This window comes from Squalius cephalus, assembly GCF_949319135.1.
Source record: "Squalius cephalus genome assembly, chromosome: 9".
NCBI classification, from domain to species: Eukaryota; Metazoa; Chordata; class Actinopteri; order Cypriniformes; family Leuciscidae; genus Squalius; species Squalius cephalus.
Window position 1 is genome coordinate 9,644,531 of NC_137130.1, and position 12,081 is coordinate 9,656,611.

The window sequence follows — 12,081 nt, forward strand, 5'->3', positions numbered from 1 at the left end:
AATGTCCTCCAATTCTGGAATGACCCATTTATCATTCTTTAAATGGATACAAGTGGGATTAAAAGGGAATAAATAATACTTTATTTTAATAGTCTACATTAAACATTCCACTATAACTATTGTGACTTTGCAAATACTTGTCAACTAAGTGCTAACTCTAATTAAAGGTAAGCAATGTTTGAAAAACTTTAAAGTTGGTTGGACTGACACAACAACAAACGTGTAGCCAATCAGCATTTTGGGCCGAATGACGGTGGAGGAGAGAGAACGAGCAAGAGGGAGATTTGAAGAAAATAGAAAGAGATGGCTGAGAGACATTACAAAAGAGAAACGCTCATAAGAATATCACTGGAAAAAGAAGGGTTATGATCAGAAAAGAGCATTAGGACCCGCGTTAATAAGAAAAGCTTTCCAGCGCTGAAGAGAGCGGGAAGGCCTTAAAACAGACACGGGGGTTGCTTTGATTCCTCTCCATAGGTGAGTAGCACTGGTATTGAGTGTCATTGTTTGTTTGGAGCCTGTACTGTTTGCAACTAACAACGAACTCTTGTTTGTATTTACTCTTGTGTTTGTATGTTCATTTTTTTGTGCTTCCTTGTCGTTCGTTCATCATATTCGCTTTATTTTTCGTGTTGTTGCGCGCGACGATAGACATCCACTCTTGCATTGCGTTAACGGATGCCAGCTAGTGAGAGTTGTGCAAACTGATGACTGTTAGAGAATGCGGTGTTTACTATTTAGCGTCCTTGTATGTCATAATGCACACCTTGTGTATTAATTATAGACTGTAAAAAAATAGGTAATAATCTAAAATACTGACTAGTACTGTACAGTATAAGCACACTTCATGCACTGCCGTCACTGCTCCGTCAAATAGCTGGAACATTTAGCATTTATATATGATAAATAATTAGTATTAAATGTTATAATACTATATTATTATTGCTATTGTTATTAGCAGTAATGCATTTCATTATTTTATCTTCACAAGTAAAAATGTCACAATTCCTACCTTACTGAGCAATGTTGGTTGCACCTGGTGGTGATTTCGCGAGCAAGTTAAGTATGACTGGGTTGGGTATTGGTACCCCTGGTGGTAATAGGTATTTTGATTGATTTCCTGATTGATTTATAAAGCACATTTAATAACAACAAATGTTGTACCAAAGTGCTGTACAATTAAGAAAATAGTTTGTAGAATGTCCGAAGTGAACTATCAAAAGTGTTACCAAAAACATAATGCATACACTACAAATTTTTGGGTACATTTTTAATTAGAATTAACCATTTTATATAGGCCTAGATACTTTTCAGTACTGAAAGAAATATACAGTATCTCACAAAAGTGAATACACCCCTCACATTTCAGCAAACATTTTAGTATGTCTTCTTAAGCGACAAAACTTGGATATATTTTAGAGTAGTCAATGTGTATAGCAGTATGTTGTATAGCAGTATATATTTACTGTACTCTGAAAATAACTCGAAATAGCTGGCAACAAAACTGAGTACACCCTAAGTGAACATGTCAAAACTGTGTCCAAAGTGTCAATACTTTGTGTGAGCACCATTGTTATCTAGCACTGCCTTAATCCTCCTAGGCGTGGAATTCACCAGAGCTGCACAGGTTGTTGCTGGGATCCTCTTCCACTCCTCAATAATGTCATCACAGAGCTGCTGGATGTTAGACACATGGCGCCTCTCCACCTTCCGCTTGAGGACGCCCCACAGGTGCTCAATAGAGTTCAGGTCTGGAGAAATATTTGGCCACTCCATCACCTTCAGTAGGGCCCTATAAAATCCATTTGATTTTTTCCCAAATTCCGTTTTATTTTTTCCCAAATTCCGTTTTTTCCGTTTTAATTTTTGCAAATTCCTTTTTTTCCGTTTTAACTTTTGTGAATTCAGTTTTTTTTTACCCTTTACTGTTATTTTAGTATTAAAAAGGGTGCTTTTAATGTTAATGATTAAAATGTACACAAATAAAATTTATTGAGGTAACAAACATCACATTTACTCAGTACTTTTCAGGACAAATACTGTATGATGCAACATAACACTGCACTCTTAGTACTTCAAGTAACAACAAAATATGAATGGTAATGCATGTATTTTTGCGCTTCCAGTCAATGGAATGTTGACAACTTACAAAACAGGAGTTCACCGGACAAATAAAAGTCACGTGGGAACTGCTCGGCTCGGTACTGAGGGCTTAGCGTCGAGTTTCTTTTCGCCGACGAAAGCAGAGCCGTGGAGAGCCGCTTCGCCATGCTTTCATTGTTTTGAAGGGGGAGCTGAAATGACTGGAGGGGTTGTGTCGCCCAGATTTGCTTCCCCCGGTCTGCATTTTCCTCAGACATTTTTTCTCCGTCCGCGATTCCGTGAATGCGGAAATTATAGGGCCCTACTTCAGCTTCCTCAGCAAGGCAGTTGTCATCTTGGCGGTGTGTTTGGGGACGTTATCATGCCGTTCGGCCCAGTTTCTGAAGGGAGGGCATCATGTTTTGCTTCAGAATGTCACAGTATGTTGAATCCATGTTTCCCTCAATGAAGCGCAGCTCCCCAGTACCAGCAGCACTCATGCAGCCCCAGACCATGATGCTACCACCACCCTGCTTGACTGTAGGCAAGACACAATTTTCTTGTTACTCCTCACCAGGCCGTCGATACACATGCTGGACACCATCTGAGCCAAACAAGTTTATCTTAGTCTCATCAGACCACAGGACATGGTTCCAGTAATTCATGCTCTTGGACAGGCTGCTTTCAGCAAAACTGTTTGCGGGCTTTCTCGTGAGCCAGCTTCAGAAGAGACTTCCTTCTGGCATGACGGCCATGCCTTTTTGCAGTGTGCGGCGTATGGTCTGAGCACTGACAAGCTGACCTTCCACTTCTGCAACCTCTAAAGCAATGCTGGCAGCACTCATGCGTCTTTGCCATTCTTTGCCATGAGTTGCCACGTTGAACATCCAGTGGTCAGTATGAGAGAATTGTACTCAAAGCACAAAATTTAACTGCTCTAATACAAGATACACAAATTTGTATGGTCCTGTCAAGCAGACAAAAACATGAACATGATGAATAGGACATGCATGGTTAACCATTGCATGGTTAAACGGCGTACAGCTATTATCACTTAGGGTGTACTCACTTTTGTTGCCAGCTATTTTGACAATAATGGCTGCGTGTTGAGTTATTTTCAGAGGACAGTAAATATATACTGCTATGCAAGCAGTACATTGACTACTATAAAATAAATCCAAGTTTAATTTCTATAGTATTTTCCCTTGAGAAGATATACTAAAATGTTTTCTGAAATGTGAGGGGTGTACTCACTTTTGTGAGATACTGTATGTTGGCCTATAGTCAACATTTCTCTCACTTTTTCCGACATCTTGGATGATGCTTTTTCGAAGAGCTTATTGGATTGTATTCTGGATCAAAGATGCCTATGATATACCTAAAAATGCTGTCTAGATAGACAGCACGTTTTGGAACTGATATCAGAGCCTATTTGTGCCAGGAGTTCTAGTGGCATCCAACAAAAAATGGGAGATGTCCAAAAGCTTGAATACAGATAAAATGATTTTTGGTATTAAAGTAAACTCTCTTTCATTACAGAACAACAGATGCTACTCAGGCTTGACAGATAAGATGGCTTCATCTCTGAGAACGGACAAAACGGCAGGACAAGGTAGAATGGAGTTTGAACAAAAATGTCAGCCTTTATTCATAAAAAGAGAGTCTTTCTTTCTTCTTTTTTTTCCCTCTCAGATTGCTTTCCATGAAGAATTTTAATATATATATATATATATATATATATATATATATATATATATATATATATATATATATATATATATATTTAACTCTTTAAATATTAAAATACCATTTTAACATCTGCAGAATCTTCTTGGGTTTCTCTTAAAATGGTTTTAATTCTCTTTTTGATTATTTTTGCTTTAGTAAATGCTGGTTTTCCACAGAAGACTTTCTCTTTTACATTAATTCATGTGTGATGTTAGGTGCTACCCCGTTAATTGTAATTCGATATCACCTTTTCCCATTAACGTGTTTATATACTGTACATTATGATGCAATGATTGAGTACAGTGCACATGAACTGTCAAAGAAAATAGTTACTGAAGCTTTAAAAGCTTCAAAGCATGCAAAAGCTGAACATAACAGCAATGTATGTGTGCTGTCAGCTGTTGAAGTCTGCTCCTGTCAGGCACAGCGCCAGACGTGTGGTATGTGTCTTCATTATGTTCAGAGAGGACAGTTAGTCATGCGTGACTCAGTAACATCCACAAAACAACAGAGTGAAGATCTGTCTGCATGAATCAAAAACATTTGTAAGTGTGCACATTCACAATCTTTTAAATCAATCAATCGTGACAAATGGTTCTCTGTGGTATTTCTTTTTTTGTTTTTTTTTAAACCTGTTTAAACAACATTTCTTTTCCACCATCCATTTAGTAATCCGTAAGTAATGCAACGATAAGTTTGGAGTCTGGGGCCACTTGTTAAAATATGTGTGGTGACCAGGGACAAGAGATTAAAAAGTGCATGGTAAAAGTAGTCTTATTTTTTAACAAATATATTTTGGATATCCTGATGCTTTACATCACAATACATAAATAATAATAATAAGGTTAAATGAAACCTTTTGTGAATTAATCTGATTCTTCTTACAATTATTCTACAAATTAAATATAATTTAAATGTGTTATATAATACTATATATAATATACTCTAAGATTATGCTACTCCTTAAACATTAAAAATGGACCAATATAATGCAAGTAATGTAAAATAATGTAAAATGTTTAAATCTGTATTACATTTGAAACTTACATTTCATAAGCGTTGCATTTTTAATATAATATTATATTATTATAAATTAATGTTATTATTAATATTCTAATATAATTTTAGTACGATTTTTACTGTGCATGAGAAAGTATACATTGGAATTTTAGTGTTTTAATTTATACTTAGTACCACAATGAAGTAATAAGGTAGTCATTAGTTGGCGTTAATTTTCATGTTACTGTATGACTACATGTTATATTAAGGGCACAGCCAAAGGGTAACATCAATTAATGACTTTCCTAAAATTGCATGTATAGCAATAAATGCTAAAATATTATGCTACCCCTGCATTGTTCAGCATACTTCAGTGTAGCTTGTGCTCTTTTATTCATGGGCTTTCTAAAATGCAAGAGAAATGCCACAGAAATGCTCTCGGAATCCTGATTTGTGCCTCCTCTGCAGCAGAGCATTAGTGACTGAGAGCCCATGAGTCTTCCAAGGTCATTGTTGAACACATCAGGGACCTGAGGAACTGTGTGTCAAAAAGCATTTAGCAATAAACATGTGTTCTGAATACAACACTCAAAAATAACTCTTGCTAAGAAAAGTGCTTCCACTATATGCAATTAAATTGTTTTTACATTATGGGTCCAATATTGGTTTAAATTTGCATATGTTTTGCTTTTAACAGAACAGAGCTCTTTTGTGCTGCAGTGTGGAGCTGCTCCTGTATAAAAGCTAAATCACTGAACCATGGTATACATTTAAAATCCATGATGCCGCAGAGGCTTAAACGTTACCGTAGTGGTATTTAGATATGCTTTAAATCCGTTTTGCGGCCTATCTTCAATTTAGAGATTGTTTCCAACTCTCTCATACCAGTTGCCGCCCTGGATTCCTAGCTTCCACTACCAGTGCCTAATAAAGAAACTGTCAGTTTGAGTTAAGAAATTCAGGCAAGAGTTAGAAAGGACTGTCATATCCATGCTAATTCATAAACCAAAGGCAGTAAAGTTTATTAATGTGTTTCTAGCACTTTTTGAATTCAGGGATCTGGGCGAAGGTTTCTGTACATGGAGATGTAGTATAGAGAAAAATAAATGGTAACATTTTGTGCTAAATATTTCATTACATTACATTTTTTACATTTTATTTTCAGGTGTATATGTACAACCCAAATCCAGAAAAGTTGGGACATTTTGTAAAATGCTAAAATCAAAAATCTGTGATTTGTTAATTATCTTGATTTGACAAAAGTACAAAGAAAATATTTCCAATGTTTTCACTGAACAACTTAATTGTATTTTGTAAATATTTCCAAATTTTGATTTTGATGGCTGCTACACACTCCAGAAAAGTTGGGACAGAGGCAAAATAAAAGTGACAAGCTTATAGACCTTATGTAACCCCGCCCCTTTTCAGCGCTGCGCTCGTTGTCTTTTGACTTCCGGTCTGTATTTTCACAGCGATCTTGCATATTTATGAATGAACGGCTCGTTTTAAAATCTTCCCGGTCTACTGACATTTGTTAAGACATCTGCTTTAAACATTACAATCCTCATGATAACTTTCGTTAACTTTACATTTAAAGGGGACCTATTATGCCCCTTTTCACAAGATGTAAAATAAGTCTCTGATGTCCCCAGAGTGTGTATGTGAAGTTTTAGTTTAAAATACCCAACAGAATTTTATTTACAGCACGTTTAAATCATCATCGTTCGTTTTCAAAACTACAACTCACCGAGTGGTTAGTGATGTTCGTTGATGTTCCAAAACAAGTAGCGTAGCGAAATACAGTTTCTGTCGTGTTTTATTTGGCATTTTGTAAAATCCCATTGATTTCTGTTGGAGGACTCATTGCTCGTTGATAGACTCAAATATCAAGCTGAAGTTTATACGCGGTTGTGAGGTATCTGAAAAAATAGTTTCACTATAGCAAATAACACGGATTGAAATCATACAATGCGTCGATATATTTGTTTTTAATCATCAACGAACTCCACTAACCACTCGGTGAGTTGCACAGTTTTGAAAACGAACGTTAAGGGTTGTTTTAAGGACATGTTTGTGCATGCCGGTAGCCAGCCACTCTGAAGCGGTCAAAGGCGATTCTAAACGAGTCAAAAAGTCGAGACAGGACCCATCGTCAAAATTTCTGTGTCCACCACTCTAGTTCATCCAAAACAAACCAGAAAAGAGACTCAAAGTGCTAAATACCGGAATTATCTTTTAATTAAATCCACTTCAAAAGCTAATTACTCCTGGACAGCAATGCTATAGAAATTTACAGAGCGACTGCAAAAACGGAAGTTCAAAGACAATATTCTAAAGATGGCCAGAGACCCTCGTTTCTCTGGCGCATAAGGTCTATAGAATATCCAAGTTCAACTCTTTTGAAACAGGTCACAATAAATAGGTGAATTGGTAATAGGTGAGGCAGGTATCGTGACTGAGTGCAAAAGGAGCATCTCAGTCTTTGCAAGCAAAGATGGGCCATGGCTCATAACTTTGTGCCAAATTTCATGAGAGAATTGTCAAACAATTCAAAAATCACATTTCTCAATGCAAGATTGCAAAGACTTTCACCATCTTCCATAAATAATATTGTTAAAAATGATTCAGGGAATCCAGAGAAATCTCAGTACTTGTAGAGAAAGGCCCTAAGATGGCATTCCATGAGAACCTATCATGTTAATCTATTAAATATAGCCACATGCTTGGGAGTGCTTTGGAAATCCATTGTCACTTAACACAGTCTGCTGCTGCATCAAGAAATGCGACTTGAATCTCTGTTACACAATGAGAAACTATACATCAGTTCAATTCAGAGATGCCACAAGTTCTTTGGGCCCGAGCTCATCTCAGATGACCTAAAACACAGTGGAAATGTGTGCTTTGGTCAGACTCCACATTAGAGCTGGGCGATTTTTTTCCCCTAAAAAAATCTGCGATTTTTTTTTTTTTTTTTTTTTTTTAATAAAAAACTCGATTTACGATTCGATATTTACGATTCGATTACCTCCTCCCTCCTATTGTATTTAATTAAAGCGCATCAACATAAACAAAATTGCAAAGGCAAACCCTTTCTCTAGCTGAAAAGTCACTGTGCAGTGTGCAACAAAGATTGTTAAACATCCAAATTATTTATACTGTATTTGGATTGAGCTAATAAAACAACAAAAAATTCTGAGGTAACTCTTATGCCTGGTTCAAAGATTACATGATTTGTTTGTCTGCTACGACAGTCACTGTGTCAGATTACACGATTTTGACTCAATAAAATTCTTGTCATGTCGTGGACAAGAAACATGTCAGACTACACGTTGTTTTCCGACCAGTCATCGCGAGCCGTCTCACACACACTCATTCACTCGCACATACACAAGCTCACTTAGCCTACACGCACGCACGCACGCACACACACACACACACACACACACACACACACACACACACACACACACACACACGCTCTCTCTCTCTCTCTCTCTCTCACTCTCACTCTCACACACACACACACACACACACAGTCACACACACTCGCTCACTCACTCGCCGTCCTCGTGGAGGACCGTTAAAAAATTAAACATGCTAGCAGCTAGTCTTTTTGTCGTGATGTCGTGAAGCATCAGGGAGCGTGCTACGGAAACCCGGAAGGAAGATTTGGCGAATGCAAAATGTATGTATTGTACGCTATACTGAAGAGGGGGAGAAAAAAAATAAAAAAAATCGATTTTTTGAAAATATGAATCGATTTGACCTACCAACTCGATTTTTAAATCAAATCGATTTTTTTCCCAGCCCTACTCCACATTTCAGCTTGTTTTTAAAGGTCCCGTTTTTCGTGTGTTTTTGAAGTTTTGATTGTGTTTACAGTGTGCAATATAACATGTGTTCATGTTTCGCGTGTAAAAAAAACAGTATTTTTCACACAATTTACTTATCTGTATACCGCTGTTTTCACTGTCCTAAGAACGGGCTGATGACTTCCTTGTTCTATGAAGTTCCTCCTTCAGAAATACGTAACAAGTTCTGATTGTGCCAGCGGTTCCTGTGTTGTGATTCGACAGCAGCTTAGCGCATGTTGCCCGTTGGGAAGGCCAAACAAAGGTGATTGGACTCCGGGATGAAAATAACAGCGTCTCGACGACATGGCGACAAACACACTCTACAAACGCAACTCTTCCTCTTCTCCGTGGGAGCGCAACAAGACCACGCCCCCTTTTTTGTGTATTCCTGTGGACGGAGGTTAGTCAAAAAACTGTTCTAGTGACGTCATTAAAGAAGGAAGTAGAGGGATGTAGTCCAAACCGGCCGTTCGATATAGGCGACTTCTGTTAAATAAAATATCTCGCTTGGCATTGAACTTTGAGCTTTATAATTTTACAGATATTATTTATACTCTAACAACAACATTACACACTAAAGTTTGAAACATGGGATCATGAAGAACGGGACCTTTAAGAAAAATGGACATTGTGTTCTCAGTCCTAAAGATAAAAAGTGACCATCCAGACTTTCATCAGCGACTGGTACAAAAGGAAAGATCTGTCATGGTATGGGGTGCATCAGTGCAAACGGCTTGGGTGTGAAGGTACCATTGACGTGGAGGCATTTATTGGGATTGTACAGAGATATTTAATGCCATCAAGATGACATCTTTCCTGGGAAGCAAGACAATTCCAGGCCTCATTCAGCATGTTCTACAACAGAGTGGTTTCTTTGACACTCTACACTGTAGAGTGGATGTGCCTGACTGCCTCTCTTATTGAAAATGCATGGCCCATCATGAAAAGGAGAATCAGACAATGACGACCACGGACTGTTGAGCAGATATCTTGTATCAGGCGAGATTGTGCACTTGCAAACTGCAACAATTAGTATCCTCAATTCCAAAACTAGGAAACTAGGAACAAGGAAAGGTGATGTGACAGTGGTAAACATGCCTATGTCCCAATTTTTTTGGAGTGTGTTGCAGCCATCAAAATCAAAGTTTGTTTATATTACAAAATACAACTAAGTTGTTCAGTGAAAACATTGGAAATCTTTTCTTTGTACTTTTGTCAGTCAAATCAAGTTGAAAGAGAATCAACAAATCACAGATGTCCCAACTTTTCTGGATTTGGGGTTGTATGGAAGCTTGTTTCTGCCATCGATCAAAAAATTTTTTTTTTTATTACAAACAAATTACAAATTGCAAAAAGTAATTGCAAATTTTGATCTCACATTTCAGAATTCAGAAAGTTTATCTCTCTCAATTTGTACTTTTTGTATATTATAATATGTATCAAAAACTAAAATAATTAAAATATTTGGGGTTTTTAATATAAAATTTATTTTCCCAATTTTTTAAAAACACACTTTCTGAGTTTGTAGTGATTTTCACTTTTAATTGTGCAACAATTCAGGATGCAAATGTGTGCCATGCTGTGAATGTGTTATGCCACCTAAGGGGCCTGATCAATCATTGTTAAAGTGACTTGCGATCACGCTTTCGTTGACGTTGTGTCACTGCTGTTTTGCTGGAAGGGCAGCGTCTGATCTGCGCTTCAACAGTCTACTATTTGCTTCTGTTGTCCTTCAGAAAAGACATGACGTGGCACTTTAGAAAAGGGATGACTGTGGGAAGATGCCAGGTTGGCAAAGGCTGTGATGGATATGGTGGGTGGTGGCTTGACTCCTGCCAGACTTTGAGACAGATGATTCTGCAGAGTCAACATTGCAATGTATGCAGTCGACGTGAATCAGCACAGAGTCGAATCAAAAAGCCGTTGCCTCCAAATAAGCCACTTGCGATAATGATCTCCCCTGTCTTTTGGCTAATTGTGAATGTGCTGTGCATTGAAGCAGCAAGTAGGGTTTTGTCTGTTAAATGCAGAAATGAGAATAGGTAAGATAGTCGGCTGTGTGAATTATTGCTGGCTGAAGGTGGTACAGTGTGAGTAGAAGAAATAGGTGGCATATATCAATAAGAGCCTGTGGTGTTAGATGAAAAATTAGTCTTCTGCACAATCCCCCTCCCCACACCTGTACACCATCAGTCACCTGCCCAACTCCTGTGATATCTTATTGAAACTCTAGCTTGTTCTTGCTTCCGCTGGCTAAGGCATGATGGCTTCACATTGCTTCCATTTGAATTTGTTTGAAAGCAAACCGCAGACAAATGTCGTATCGTGCCAGCAGCAGCGGAGGGAACAATGCTAGTTGGCAGAACGTTGCTATGCACCTGTCTTAGTAGATATTCCTCAAGTCGTGACCAATTTAACTTGCCTATGACTACTATAATGAGATTTTTTTACTGTACCACATCAAAGGGACCACATGAGTGTGCAGAGTTACGTTAATAATGTTTGAGGTAATTGCACTACACTACATTGTGACCTTTTGAGCCCGTAAGCTGGCGATAATTGGCTAGTCTATTGTTATGAAAGAAACATACAGTGCCCAATTAAGTGTAATTGACTGCTCCATACAATATAAAATACTGAGATAGATGGTGCCTTGTGCAGTATGGCAGTAGTGTTCAATACATATGGTGAAGTTATCATGTACCAAAGCAATTTTATTGATTGTGTAGCAGGGTAGGGTTGATAAATGATTAAAATATTGTGAGTGTTCTGAGTTACATTAATAATGTATGACCTCTAAAGGTAATTCAATTAGAGTATGTGTCGCCTTTGTGCTTCTAAGCTGCCAAAAGTTAGCCATCCTATAGTTGTGTCAGAAATGCATTACATGTCCAGATTTGTCAAATTGATTGCTCCATACAATATATTATACTGATATGAGTAGTGTGGTATGGGGAAGTAGTGAAGTACAAATAGTGAAGTAATGTTGGCCAGCTGAAAACGCTAGGCGTTCTGCTGAAAACGCTTGAGAGGGTTTTGGCAGCACAACGTTTTTTTTTCAGCTGGGACACACTGCTTGCTATGATACGGAATATCTGCAGAAGTGTTACTAGTATCTCATTTCACATATAGTCTGTTTCCGTGTTGTTTCTTTATAAAAAATGTTGATACATTTTAAATTATTTGCTTTTAAATTTATTATGCTTGTTGTTGTCATCTGTTGACTTTGTACAAGCAGAATGTGACGGTTGGTCGGTGTTGGTATTTGTCCCGCCCCTCCTCCACTGTGATTGGACGGATGGATAAAAAGTGACATTGATGAGTGCTGCATTTTACCGAAATTTGAACATTCTTCAACTCTTGGAGACCGTTAAAAAAACGCAGAGTGCTCAGCGTGAAATAGATGCTCAGCGCCTTG

At 37.8% G+C, this 12,081-nt stretch overlaps 1 long non-coding RNA gene across 1 annotated transcript in view; it reads left to right on the forward strand.

Moving 5' to 3' along the window:
* Positions 1–254: 254 nt before the first annotated feature.
* The window catches only part of LOC307164859, a 40,548-nt gene continuing 28,721 nt past the window's right edge, over positions 255–12,081 (forward strand). Inside the window, exons 1-2 of the long non-coding RNA XR_013822351.1 lie at positions 255–477; positions 3,622–3,694. This is a non-coding gene — a long non-coding RNA (uncharacterized lncRNA). The remainder of the gene's footprint in view (positions 478–3,621; positions 3,695–12,081) is intronic.